Raw genomic sequence first — 14,180 nt, 5'->3', positions numbered from 1 at the left:
GCCATCATCGATGACATTGAGTGCCTTCAATCCAGCCTGCATAACTAAATTGATCACGTGTGCAATACACAGGACATGCCTCTTTGCGGTGAAACGGGCATTCACTGGCCACAACTCTCGTTCCAATATCCCCATCATTGTTGTGTTATTCGAAGCATTGTCCGTCGTAATAGCGCAGAGCTTCTCACTCAGCTTAAATTCTGCCAAAACCTCCAAGACAATCTCGCTCAAGCACTCCCCAGTGTGGGATCCCTCCAACTGGCGTATAGCGAGGACACATTCACACAATTTCCAATCTGTGTCGATCCAGTGAACGGTGAGTCCAATAAATGATATTCGATTCGCAGAAGTCCCACAGTCCAAAGTGATGGATACTCTATCAACACTCTACAGTCGGTCACGAATGCCGCTCTTCAACTCTACATAAAGCTTGAAAGCTTTTTCTTTCACAGCTCTGGTCGATAGAATGGAAATCTCCTCTTGTGTGATGAATCGAAGCAGTCGGATGAAATATTTCTTACATACTATGTTCCACGGTGAGGCGGACTGACAGATGAAGCGTACAAGCTCTTCTTTTGTCGTCTTAAGCGAGCGACCACTGAAGTACAATTTTTTAGTACCTTGACGATCGAAGATGTTGGCCACTGATGGTTGATTAGATGAGTTGCATTCTTGAGCCTTTAGCTCGTTATATTCTTTACGGTGCACATTTTTCAAATGACGCCATAGGACCGTACTGCAGCTATATTTGTTTTGCTCTACAGTCACTGCACGGCCCCGATTTCAGGTTGCACAAAGATTGCATGTGAACACCTTTGGCGCGACCTCTGTGAAGTGCACGCGTGCAGCGCATTCATTCTTTCTCTTACTCTTCTTCCCGCCCTGGCCAACATTCCCTTCGGATGAAGAAGAGTTTTCGTGTGAACCAGAAGCATATGCTAGGGGTTCCCTAGTCATCCTAGATTACAAATGGAAATGTATATTATTGAAAAAATTAATCCAATACCAAACTAAATTTGGACTTTTTTATGTGCACTAATAAATCACATATATTCAAGCAGATTCATAAATAGGAGAGTGAGAAAATTATGACTACTACAAAGCAAAAATGTAGATTCGTACAGCATACGGGTACATAATAGAGAAAAAAACATGAAATATATGCCAATTAACTGAAAATTGAAAATTCTACCGATCGTGTCCCATTCATCATACAAGTACACACCTTTTTAGATGCCTCGAAGAGAAACTCAGGAATTCTCTGAACGTTATGGAGAGTACGAAGAGCCACGCTTATAGCTTTGTACCTAAAGGCAGAGAAATGCGCAGAATACCAGTGATGACTTCCTGCTGAAATAAGATTGAATTAAGATTACTGGGGACGTAGAGACAGAAAAATAGAGCTCCAGAGATTGACAGTATCAGGTAGGCCATCAGAAAAAGGGTATCAGAGAATTAGAGGGAGAGAGTGAATTAGAGATAGAGAAGGAGACACGCAGAGAGAATGAGAGAATCAGAAAAATAAGTAGAAATAGGGAGGCGATTAGAAAGCCACAAAATGATGGAAAGTAAAAGAAATAAGTAGAAAGCTGAGCCAGGCAAACCAGAGGTCGTTGTGGGATCGCTCTAGGAATAATGAATACTGACTTACACATTGCCGAAAGCCCATAAATTTTGAACAAAAAGATAAGGTACCATAGATAAAAAATGATGATATAAGACGAAGAACAACAGAACAAGAAGACGAGGAAGAACGACAACAATAGAAGAGGATGAAAGATAGAAGAAGAACAAAAACAATAGAAGAAAAAGAAGAAGAATAAAAATAACAATAGAAGAAGGCAGAAAATCGATAAGACGAAGAGTAGACCAAGAAGAACAATAGATGGAAAGAAGAAGAAGAAGATGCGGACGAACGACAACAACACCAATAGAAGAAATTGAAAATTAGAAGAAAACAAACAACAATAAAGAACAGAAATAATACGAAGAAAAAGAAGAAGATGACGAATAATACGAAAAAGAGAAAGAGAGACAGCGAGAGTGAGAGAGAGAGGAATAAAGCCACTGAAAATTCAAACCCTTACTTGGAGGCGAGTTGTTATATGGATACGCAATGAAAAAAGTGAAATTAAACAGGATGATCATTTCACCTGTCAGAACCAAAAATTAGCTTCGCACTCAATTTGTTGAACTCCGTGAGACCAGTGATGGGGAGATATTCCTTTACTCGTGTCCTAAAGAAACAAGGTTCTGATGGTTCAATATCATACCGCTAAACTGGAGCTAATCAAGAATAAGAGTGTATATTTCCTGAAATAAATATAATTATTCGACTATCTAGTTAAAATAACTTCTGAAAGTCTACAGGTGCTTGATCGAAGGAGAACTTAATGGTCGTTAATCAAAAGCTGCTCAGCTCTTCTCACAACATTCAAAACAAGAGGTTTACCCTCCTACAATAATTCAAATACTTTGGTTCATGCATTCCTCAAATGTCAAACATAACACACAAAGAATTCCTTCAAAAAAATTCCGGAATACAGCATCACATAATCAAGAACATCTCACCTCCGTACGGTAAGCACCAACTCCAAGGTTAACCTTCACAGGACTAGGATCCTTGTTAAACGCGACGGTCACCTAAAAATCCCAAAATAAAGAAGAAAATTACAAGCCTTTCCAAATGAAGATAATATACAGGGCTGAAGAAAAGATAAAACTTTTTGCGCGATACGTAAAGATATTAGAAGATTCAAAGCGAATGAAAGCGTTGAGTATGTTCATACTTTTAGAATTGAACGTACGAACAATTAAGCGTTGAATGATTAAGAGAGCAATCAAGACGTTCAATGAGTAAAAACAGGCGTAAAATTTTGAACAACAGGCAAAGATATCAGCAGATTCAAAGTGAACGAATGCAAGCAATCAAGACTTTCAACAAGTAACAACACACATAAAGCAAAATAACGCCTGTTTCAAAATAACAAGTAAAACAACAAGTAAATCAACACTTGTTTCAAAATAACATAGCACTTACTTGGAAACAAAATACCAAATATAAAGTAACGACTATCCGGAGGGACAAACAAAGGAGAACAAACATTTAACATTAAAAAATGTACCAAATGCGGACTTCGATTTCTGCCTCCACTTTGACCCCTTTCCGAATAAAATGCCAAATCGGCCGGGAGGAAGTCCGATGATGGAGTGAGAGCAGAGAATAAAGAGGAGAGAAGAGATGGGAGACAGAAAGAAAGAGCTCTGTCCTGGCCGTCGTCGAGACTCGAGAGAGATGGACAGAGCGATAGAACGAGAATGAGAAGCTGAGGACGAGAAGGAGAATGGGAGTCTTCGACTCTGAGAAGTGAGAACGAGAGCGAGGGCGGGAGAACGACAACTGAGAAGTGAGAAGTGAGAACGAGAAAAACGGAGGGAGAGCGCATTTTGTTTTCTAAAAAACCTTCAAAAATATTTGCACAATTCTCACAAAGAGAACCGCACAGCCGTTTGTGCGATGTTCTGTTCGTTTTTAAAATTGTTCTGTTCAGAAATCCGAACAGAACGCGCGATTCGCACCAATTCTCACCAACGGAACAGAACGACCATGTCTACAAATCACTAGTAAGGGTCAAGATTGTATGAGGATGGACGGTTCCGGATGGTTTTCCTTGCTATAGTTTCGGATTGTCCGGGACGTCGATGATGGACGGGATGTGATGAATATATCATCCCGTTCGGCGTCTGTGTATTTCAGAATCGTCCTAACCGGCCCATCCAGGAATTCGTTAGCGGACGATAATAGCTCGTCCGCGTCCCGATTCTGCCAGATTTGTCCCGTCCTGAGAAAGAGTCGTCCTGTCCCTTGTCCCGGACGGAAAAAAAATTAACTTTTTTTAATTAGGGCACTACTCTGGCTTTCTGTCCCTCCCCCTCTTCCACCCCCTCCTGTGCGTCTCGCTGGCTTCCTCTCACTTCCTGCCCTCCCTCCTTCAATCTCTTCTGTAGTGCAAGGACACGGACGGGACGTTTTTGTCGTCTCGATATGAAAAAATCATCTAGTCCAAAGATATGGACGAATTTTTGAATGAAAATTCATTCCAAGGATCACCGGACTGGAAGGTTTTCGTCCCATGGGACAAAAACCATCCGTCTAGAGGTCTCGAATGTTGGACAGACGAATCTGGACAGTTGAGTTGCAATGACAATTTCCATCAAAGTCCCTGTTTTTTTATGTGCATGTAGACAGACGCTGCTTAGAAATAATTGTACATATAGTCCTTTGCATTCTCTCTCCTCTGTAATTCCCTAAAAACTTAAGAAAATCTATATTAATATTATAAAAAATATAAAATGGGTTTTTTTTCATCCGGGACGAGGGACGGTATAAAAATTCATCGCACGAGGTCTGGACAGGACGAAAATTCATCCCGGGAGGACTAGACGGGCCAGTTTTCTAACCATCGGACGAAAATTCATCCCGTCCTTCGTCCCTACACTGAATCAGGACGTCGAACAGGACAAAATTTGTCCCGTCTCGTCCATCATCCACATCCGGGACAATCTGAAAATATAATATCTCTCTCATTTTTTCCCTCTCTCTCTCATCCTCTCTCCCTGTTCTCACTCTCCTGTCTCTCTCTCACCCTCTCTCCCGCTCTCATTCTCCTCTCTCCCTCTCGTTCTCTCCCTCTCTCCCTGTTCTCACTCTCTCTCCCTTTCATTCTTTAACTCTCACCGCCTCTCCCTGCTCTCACTTTCCTCTCTCCCTCTCATTCTCTCACTCTCCTCTCTCCCTTTCATTCTCTCCCTCTCTGTCTCTCACCCTCTCTCACGTTCTCCTTCTCTTCCTCCCCCACTCTCATCCTCTCTCCCATTCTCCCACCTTCATTCTCTCTCTGTCATGCTCTCCCTCTCTCCCCTTCTCACCCTTATTGTCTCTCCTCTCTTATTCTCTCCCTCTCTCCCTCCCTCTCCCTCTCTCTCTCTCGCCTTCTCTCCCGTACTCTCACTCTCTCCCTCTCGGACTCTCTCCTCTCAACCTGCTCCCTCTCCTTCTTTCTCTCTCCTCCCACCTGCTCCCTTTTTCCCTCTCCGTCTCTCTCTCTCCTCTCACAATGCCACATGGCAATATCTCAACTGTCGGAAGTGAATCCAGTGGATTTTTGTCCATCCCTTATCGTCCATCGTCCAAGACCTCCGGACGGGATGGTTTTTTCATCCAACGATAGGAAAACCGCCCCGTTCGTTGGTCCAGGGATGAATTTCCGTCCCAGTTTTCGTCCAATCTCGCGGACAGGAAGATTTTTTCGTCCTGGGATGAAAAAATTGTCCTGTTTGTGTCCCTGCACTATATTCGTATCGTCATGCCCATGGCATCTCAAGAGCGCATGACATTGGGAATGGAGAAAGATAGTAGTTCTGAATCATAGAAGTTCTGAAATTTGAGAAAAAAATTACAAAAGGGAATTGATGTCGGACGTCGTCAAGACGTCGTCCGGTCGTCACCGAGGGTAGGGGCTCGGTATCGTATCGAGATCTCTTCGGACTATGTCGATCAACGTCGTCCGACAGATGCTAGTGGACAGGTATGAATGATGACGTGAATTTATGAGGTCCTACGTGTTGTACGTGCGTGTGCCAACGAGCGGTGGATGCCATTCCATAGAATTGACGGGATCGCTTTGAGTGAGGTCAGACGAACCTCCTGAACCTCGCCCGAGAGGGTCGAGGGCGAGTATGTCGCCGAACGGGAAGTTCCTGCTGAATTTCTCACACGCGTCGGGAGAACCCGAATCGTACCGGGCAGGTAAGACTCTCGAGAAATGCGCCGTCTCGCTCTCACCTATCTAACCCGAGCGCGGAAGAGGCGAACCAAAAGTGCACTGAAGAAAGTAAAGGACGTAAAGGAGAGCGAGTGAGGGGTACTGTCGTCGCTCTGGCGACAGATATTCGTAACCGGAGACCCGTCGAAATGCTGGAGTTCAGAGCGGGAGGACGCTGGCGAGAGGCTCGGATGGTCGAACTGTGCAGGGTGCCAAGTGAGCGTCGACGTCGATGCAGATAGTCCGGGCGCAGTCGGGGTTGGTCGGCGAAAATGGCGTAGCCGGGGCGGGGGCACGAGAGCGGTGCGGTCGGCTGGTCGTGCTCGTGCACCCGGCGGGTTGGACTGGCCGCGCGGCTCGAGGTAATGGGTGCGCAGCGTTGGTCACTCCGGGGCGCTCAGGCACCAGCACAGACTCGTGGGTGTAAGGTGGGGCCGCGCTGGTGACGGGCGCAGCGCACGCGGTCTGCGAATCGCGTTGCCGCGCGCGAGGATGTCCACACGGCACTGGATGCGGCACCTGCGGTCGGGAGTGCGGCTGGCAGAGGAGAGGTACCGCGGGGAGGCGGATCGGATGGAGTGGGCGAGAGAAGGGACGGGGGAGTGGGGACGGAGTGAGGCCAGCGGAGGGAAGGGATCGAGGAGGCAGGGCAGCTGCGATCGGGTAGAGGGCGGCCGGGCGGTCGTGGTGGCCGAAAACGCGGGTAGAGGCGGAGGCAGGGCAGCTATGCGGGCTAAGAGGGCCGCGTCGTGGCGAGGAGGGCGGCGGATGGCTGAGACGGGTATGGTCGGGGACGGAGACGGGCAAAGGGGCTGGACAGCGGCGGTCGGAGCGGCGGTCGGCGGTGCGGACGGCGGCGGCTGGAGCGACAGTTGGCGGCGCGGACGGCGGCTGCCGGGCAGCGGGTGGCGGCTGGGACGGGCGGCGACCCCCCCTTTTCCTTCTTCTTTTTCCTTCCTCCTCCTCCTTCTTCTTCTTCTTCCTCTTCTTCTTCTTCTTTCTTCTTCTTCTTTCTTTCTTCTTCCTCTTCTCACGAACGTGACTCTTCAACTTCTCAACATGTCATAACTTATAAAATTCAAGAGTGGGTCTTGGGGGGGCGCTCATCCCTCATTATATAGGAAGGATGATAATGGGCCCCCTCAAACACAAAGTAAAAAGGAAAAATAAAAGAAGAAAAGGGCTTGTCAGGCCCAATAAAGTGTGTGGGAGGGGAAGGCGTCCTCATATGGGCTCTTCCCCTCACTACATCGACGAAGTGAAAGACGAAGAACGGGAAAGAAAGTAAGGACGCATAAGTAAACGATCCGAATGTGAGAGTGGCGCGTCGTCATGCCGAATATCTGAACTCAGTGTCGCGCGTCGCTGCGGTGGCTCGTCGTGTAGGCTGGACACGTGTCGGTGGCGGGCTCGATGACGATGCTGGCTCCTTGTGTGACGGCTCGATGGTCTCAGGCGGTGCCGCACCATCAGGAATTTCGGAGATTCGTCATCTTCCGTGGTCCAATGCCTGTGGATGGGATGGTTTTTTTATCCCGGAATGGAAAAAATGATAGGGTATGACATTGGGGAAGGAAAACACGATAGGCCAATAGAGAGGGTATGACATTGCGATGGAAAACGATAGTAGTTCTAAATCATAGAAGTTCTAAAATTTGAGAAAACTTTTACAAAAGGGAATCTTTGGTGATTCATCATTGTCCGCCGTCCAACACATGTGGATGGGATGGACCTTAATCTCGAGTTCCCAACTAGGGTTTGAGAACGATGATGAAAATAGTCATTGTTGTCTTGTGACCGATGACAGTGACAAAAGAGCCATTGTCCCTACTTTTATGGATGACAAATGATAACTTTGTGCACTAAATCCTGGGCCTTTGAATTATCATCAAGATGATGTCAAATGTGTGGGATGGATGGCATTGGTTTGACTAATGAATCTTATTTTTTGCGCATGTTAGAATTATTGGCAATACAGTATGTTTTATCTCGTACCTTCGTATGACTAACGGGTGAGTAAGAAGATGACATAACTCCATGTTATTTTGAGAAAATTGACTAACCAAAGTTTGTATTAAATGAAGAATATATTGGTTTGGAGTTTTCATTTGACTTTTATTTGGTTTTTGTGATTTATCATCAGATTATTGGAAAACTATATGCTATCGTCTCATCTATCCATAACAAATGCATAAACAAATAGTTTATATGCTTGCATGTGATTTAAGATAGTTAAATGTGAATTTTTTCATGAAACTGAAAAAATATCAGTATGGACTTTTATACTTCTATGATATTTTATAGTTTGCTATAATTCTCTGTGGAACTGAATCAGAGAATATAAAAATGGGAGATATAAAAGGGATAGAACAAGCTTAGTGGAACATATGCAACTATGACCCAATTTCAAGGGGTTAATTTATGGAACTATTTTTTATCATTCAGCATTCATTCATAAAAATCGTACTTGTTATTATGCACGTGTGATATTTACAATAAAGTCTAAGGTATTTGTAATGATGGGTAACTATTACAAGATCACAACATGGTGATTATTAATCTTTAAACACGTAACCTAAATGTTAATATTCAGAACATTTCCAAATATCATGATGTAGTATGACTGTTTTCTCTGGTTCATATTATGTGTTGGGTTGATTTTATAAATTCTCAACGAGCCAACCATTTTCCCTTTTTGTGAGTGATAATTGAACTTGAGCAACAAAAATAGTGTTCGTCTGTTTGATATCCTTTTGGTATCCAATGTTAGGCAACCAGAATCTAAATTTTGGATGAAATTGAGATGATTTTCCTTATCGGGTATATGGTTTCCATTTGATTCCAGACATCGGGGTGGATATTGTATGGGTCAGGACATGGAAAGATGCCCGTACTATATATCGTAGGAGTCAGAACACCGTAGATGCCCATACCAGATATTGTAGGGGCCGGACATTGCAGATACCCATACCAGATATCATAGGGATCAGGACATCGCATATGCCATGCCAAATAGTGTTCTCCATTGCCACAAAAATCCAAAACCTACAAGAGGTAATTTTATTGTCTTACTCATGCTCATCTAAAATATTTGATTAATATTATTAATTCTCCGTGATAATGAATACATTGGCTCAAAATATAAAAGTATGTTGGGCTGAGCCGGGTAAAAATATTTAGGACAGGTTGACCAATAAATATTAGAAAATGATATCGTTAGTCGTGGAATTTTCTTATAGAAAAATCTTAGCGTACACCTAAAAATAATATTGGTATTGTCTCATTCAAGAATCTGTTCAGTTTGGGAAGGAAATTATCTTGTGTTAGAAGAGGATATATGTGGGCTAAGTAGGTGGGCTTGGCTCTTCTCTCTCTCTCGCTCTTCTCTCTCTCTCTCTATGTACTAATTTTGTTTTATTTTCCTTCACTGAACGTGGTCACATCATTGAGACCTATTCTTCTACGAACGATCTCTGAGATCGTTCCCTAGCAATCTCCAACGAGCCAGCTTCTTCTACGAGCGGTCTTGATTCTTCCTTCCACTGGCGGTCAACTGCATCACGCTGGCGGTCTTCGTTCCTTCATACTGGCGCCAACGGTCTTACCGGCACTAACGGCCTTCACTCCCTCATTGGCAAGACAATCTCCGACAAGATACTTCCACTGGCGAGATCATCTTGCTGGTGGGATCATCTTCCTTCACGCCGGAGGTGATCCTCTTCTTCGGCGCCGGCGGTTTTCTTTGTGGCGCCGACAGTCTTCACTCTCTCTTGCCACCGTCCTCATCGGTGAGCGATCTCCGATGAGATACTTCCACCTGCTAGATCATCTTGCCGGCGAGATCTCTTCCACCAGTGAGCAATCTCCGGTATTTTCTCTTGTCGGCGCGCACTCCCTCTTATCGGTGCGATCCGGTATCTTGGGGATCCCCACTCCGGCACTCCTTGCCGTCGTCCTCACCGGAATGTATTCCTCTATTTCCAGTGACCTATCCTCTTTTCGGGGCAATTTCTCCTTGACCGGCGATCTTCCGCGACTTTCTCCTCACGCTGGCAACCTTCTGATGACCTCCTTTCTTTGGCAGTTTATCTTTCATCATTATCTTCGATGAACTTCACACGCGGTATCTCCATTTGGACTATTCTGCGGACTCTCCATTGCCTCCTCATATGCCTGCACCAGTTGACACTAGACCCGTACATCCCTTTATCTCATAGTTGCAGGCACCATGTTCCATCTTCTCAGGACGGGGCTCCGATTATATCACATGGTCGGTAAGTTTTTGTCGATTTTTGCAAATACATCAGCACAAGTCCCTTCTGATAGAGGATCCACCGTCGCCCGATGATCCGTAGTATGCACACTGGGTCACGCGTGATCGTACGGCTACGACATGGTTATTGAAGATGCTCTCTCCAGATCTCGCCGACTCCTTACAGTTTATATCCCCGACGAAGAAGATATGGGATGAGCTTTTCCGGGTGTATGGTCTGAAGAGTAACATCGCCTCTACTAGTGACATTTTTGAAAATATGTTTTAAACTTAAGGGATCATAGGGTTCTCTCGAGACGGTGTATGCTACCCTTCGTCGGTGTGACTCTCGGCTCCAAGTCTATCAGCCGTATACTCTGGATCTCACAGAGCAAAGACGTTATCGGGAAGAGTTACATGTCTCTATATTCCTTAATTCTATCCTTACTGCTATCAGTGCGCAGATACGTGGCTCTATCTTGAGTAATGCGACTCTTCCTTACTCTTCCTTCCGTGGCTGATGTCTTTAATGTGGCCCAACGAGTGGACAGCCTTACTCCCGCCAAGGGACCTCCTTTGTCCAACCTTATCACATCATCTGACTCCTCGGCACTTCATATGTCAGCACCTGCGCTTTTGGCCACTTCTAGGAGAAGTTCCAGTACTTCTCTGATGGAAATATATGTTGCCAGCAAGCCAATCACACATTCTACATCTCGTTCCATATTCATTAATAGAACATATTCATTATAGTACACGTGTGATGCGTATAATGAAGTCCATGAATACATGATCGGACTTAGTGAATTATGATGAGATCGTAATACGGAGATCATTAGTCTTTAAGCATGTGTTCTAAACATTCCTATTCGAAGGATACGCGAGAAGGACATCAAAGTATCCAAATAGAATAACACTATCTTGCCTCACTCATATGATGAGTATGACCGGTCCCGTAGCCATTAGTGTGGCGACACTAAGTATACATAGTGGGTGCACTTTAGTGGAAAGAGTTTGATTAATTTATCCGTACGAATCCCTGAATGGTATTATATCGAACTGTCCATTAGGTTGATTCACGTCACGGTTGTGTAAGTGGTCCTTAGACCTGAGACACCAAAGACGTCTTGTGAACGGACGGTTGTACTTTGGCTATGACCAGTGAGTCTCTAATCATGTGATTCTAAACGGTCTTAGTTCGGGTACATCAAGAAGTTTACGAAGATGATTGAGTGGTCAACATGGTATTGTTCCCCCTCGGTATAAGAAGTGACAGCTCAAGGAGGACGATGCGATGAAGTCCTTGGTGAAGGTATTGAAATATCGGAGAAGAGTTCTTCCATGATTTCCGAATGCATGAGTACTGACTCGGATGACCGAGTAGGGTTTGACAATTGACCATACCCTAAGTTGTCCAAGGAGCATCAAGTGGATAAGGGATTATACGTACACGGTAACCGGTGACGAACATGTTCCATCAGTGAGTCGATACACACTCCTTTGTATCTTTTAGGACACGAGGTGTAGCTTGGCACCCCACATGTCAGAGTCTCGACCTAACGATTGGGTTAAATCGATCCAACATTAATTAATCTATATGATGATATAGTTAATTAATTTGGAAGACCAATAAAGGTTATTAGGCGCTGGAGTCGTTAACTAGACTGATACATGGGCCTAGAGGGTCACACGCAAATGGTCTTTTGGACGTCAGAAGATATACTTAAGTTTTGGGGGTTTTAATGAAAAATACCCACTTAGTATAAATAGGGGAAGACCCTGAACGAAATTCACCCAGGCCAGAATTGTTCAGGGGCCTTTACCCTTCTTCTCCCATCTCCTAACACCCCCTCTCCCTCCCTGATGTGATCGGGACAACGTAAGAACGCCGACAGAGAAAGAACAGGGCTCGTTAACGAGAAGGACGAGATCCGACATGTCGAGGACCGCGTGGATACATCTAGATGTTGCACACTTGAGCAACTCGACTCGTCTCGCTCCGGGATCAAAGAAATCACGAATGAGATTCGTGCAAAGGTACTTCGTTTCAATGATTTTTGTTGATGCTGTTCGATTCGCAAAAGTCTTCCGTTGTACATCGTTTTGATTTGTTCATCCAAGTCAAGGCCTCTAGTCACGCCTTCGCGTGCGCACATTGAATCCCGGCCGGCGAAAAAGTTCCTGCGTGCCTGCGTGACTGCGTGTCGGCTCCTCTCCACATCGACGGTCAGCGCCATTGCCGGTTGTGGGGTGACCGCCGTTTCCTACTCGATCCATGACTGCCTGGATCTTGGGATTCCACCTGTATCGCTAGCCTCCGGTCTCGTTGCACGACCTACCGGACTTGGGCAATTCTCCACTCGATTCGTCAGGTTCATTGCTGCTAGGACTCCCCCACACCAGGTTCTATTTCGACACCCCCTCTTTACTTTTACAGCAATATTACTCTATCCAGTACTGTCTCCCGCTATCATATTCCATTGCTGCTTATCCGACGATACCTGTGATAGGCTAGCCACCATCGTTGAGCGATAGGTCTCGTTGAGATAGACGGTCAGTCCATATCCGTTAGAGGTGAACTCACTTGGGCAGTCACTCGCCTTCGCGTCGTGCTTGCCGAGTGTTCTTGCGGGTCACTTGGAGTCGACCTGAGCTACTCGCCTCTCGGGATGTCCTGGATTACCGTCCCCTCGTCAGCCCGTCCTCTTCGCTCTACGAGGAACTTTGAACGTGCATCATCTTCGTAATCGCCTCGTATCGCGTATCGCGCATCGCTGTGACATAACACGAGCCGTCGGTCCTGGCGTTACCGTGTTACATCAGTTTGTTTGTTCATGAAATGTTCAAGACTATTGTTCTTCCATTGGTGTTCATGTTTTTTTTCAAACTTTCACACTTTTGGAAACATTTTTTTTTGTACCTAAATGAGAATAATTCCCATGAAGTTTGGATGTCTATGTGGGACAATTCAACGTGGACCATAGTTAAGATCTTGCAGCCTCTTTTAAGGATACTAATGGGATTCTATGTCTCTCTTATCAGAGTCTTGTGTTATCCCATCAACTAATTCCTCGTTAACCATAGGCAATGGCTTGCAAAGGGGGTAGTTCCGAGAAAGTAATCTTACCATGCACTAGCAATGGCATAGCTGTCTTGCTAATGTATTATTATTGACATCTCAAACCAAGATTCTGAACAAGAATACCTGTTGATGGTAGATTGCACCCTCTTGGAATGAAACGGGATGATAAACTCATTATTGAAACTAAGTATTTCAACACTTTGATGAGGAAAGTTCACTCAACTCTAACAAATACCTTCACCATGTCAATTAGGATAATGATTTGATTGGGTTAATTTATGAACTAAGATAATACTATTGTGGATATACTGACCCTTCACATATATGCACTGCTCAAGAGAGATGAGTCTATGTTGGAAAATGCTAAGTCATTTTGTAATGATTTTAGATACAATATAGAATATATTAGAAAACCTTATTGATTGAATGTCTCTGAATTAAACTTTGTTGCCCACTTTTTTCAATAGGTTCAGTAAAATTGGCATCCCAATTTTTTTGGAAAAAAATTGTTAAAAATGTTTCATTGATAGACTAAACTAGGTTTGTGTTGATGATACCCAGATATGATATAAAGAAGTGTCTAGAAAACCCATCAATCCCCAAGGCCTTGTTCCTACTAATTGAGAAGATCATATCTTTGATATCTGGTAATGTAGAAATGGTCATCAGAATGATATTTTCCAGGTTAGTGATTAGGTTTTGGATATAGGATAAGAAGAGTAAGTAATTGATTCCAGCATGTGAGAACTGATCTTCATCTTGATTGTAAGTCTTCAATAGGAACGTAGAGATGAGTATTTATATATCAAATTCAGGTGCAAAAGAAATGAGTATTTATATTACCCTCACTAAGATGCTAGGTATGCAATTTTTAGAGATGGTATATATCTTATCCTCACATGGTCTCATCGAATTGCTCACTATTATCATCGCAATGCATTTGGTTACTTGTCTTGAAGTTGATGCTCAATTGCAGTGATCTCCATCTTTAGGGCAATGACTCATGCAAGCACATCCCTGA

This window comes from Wolffia australiana, chromosome 17 (genome assembly GCF_029677425.1).
Source record: "Wolffia australiana isolate 7733 chromosome 17, ASM2967742v1".
Lineage (NCBI taxonomy): Eukaryota > Viridiplantae > Streptophyta > Magnoliopsida > Alismatales > Araceae > Wolffia > Wolffia australiana.
Note: the sequence above shows the minus strand (reverse complement) of the source record.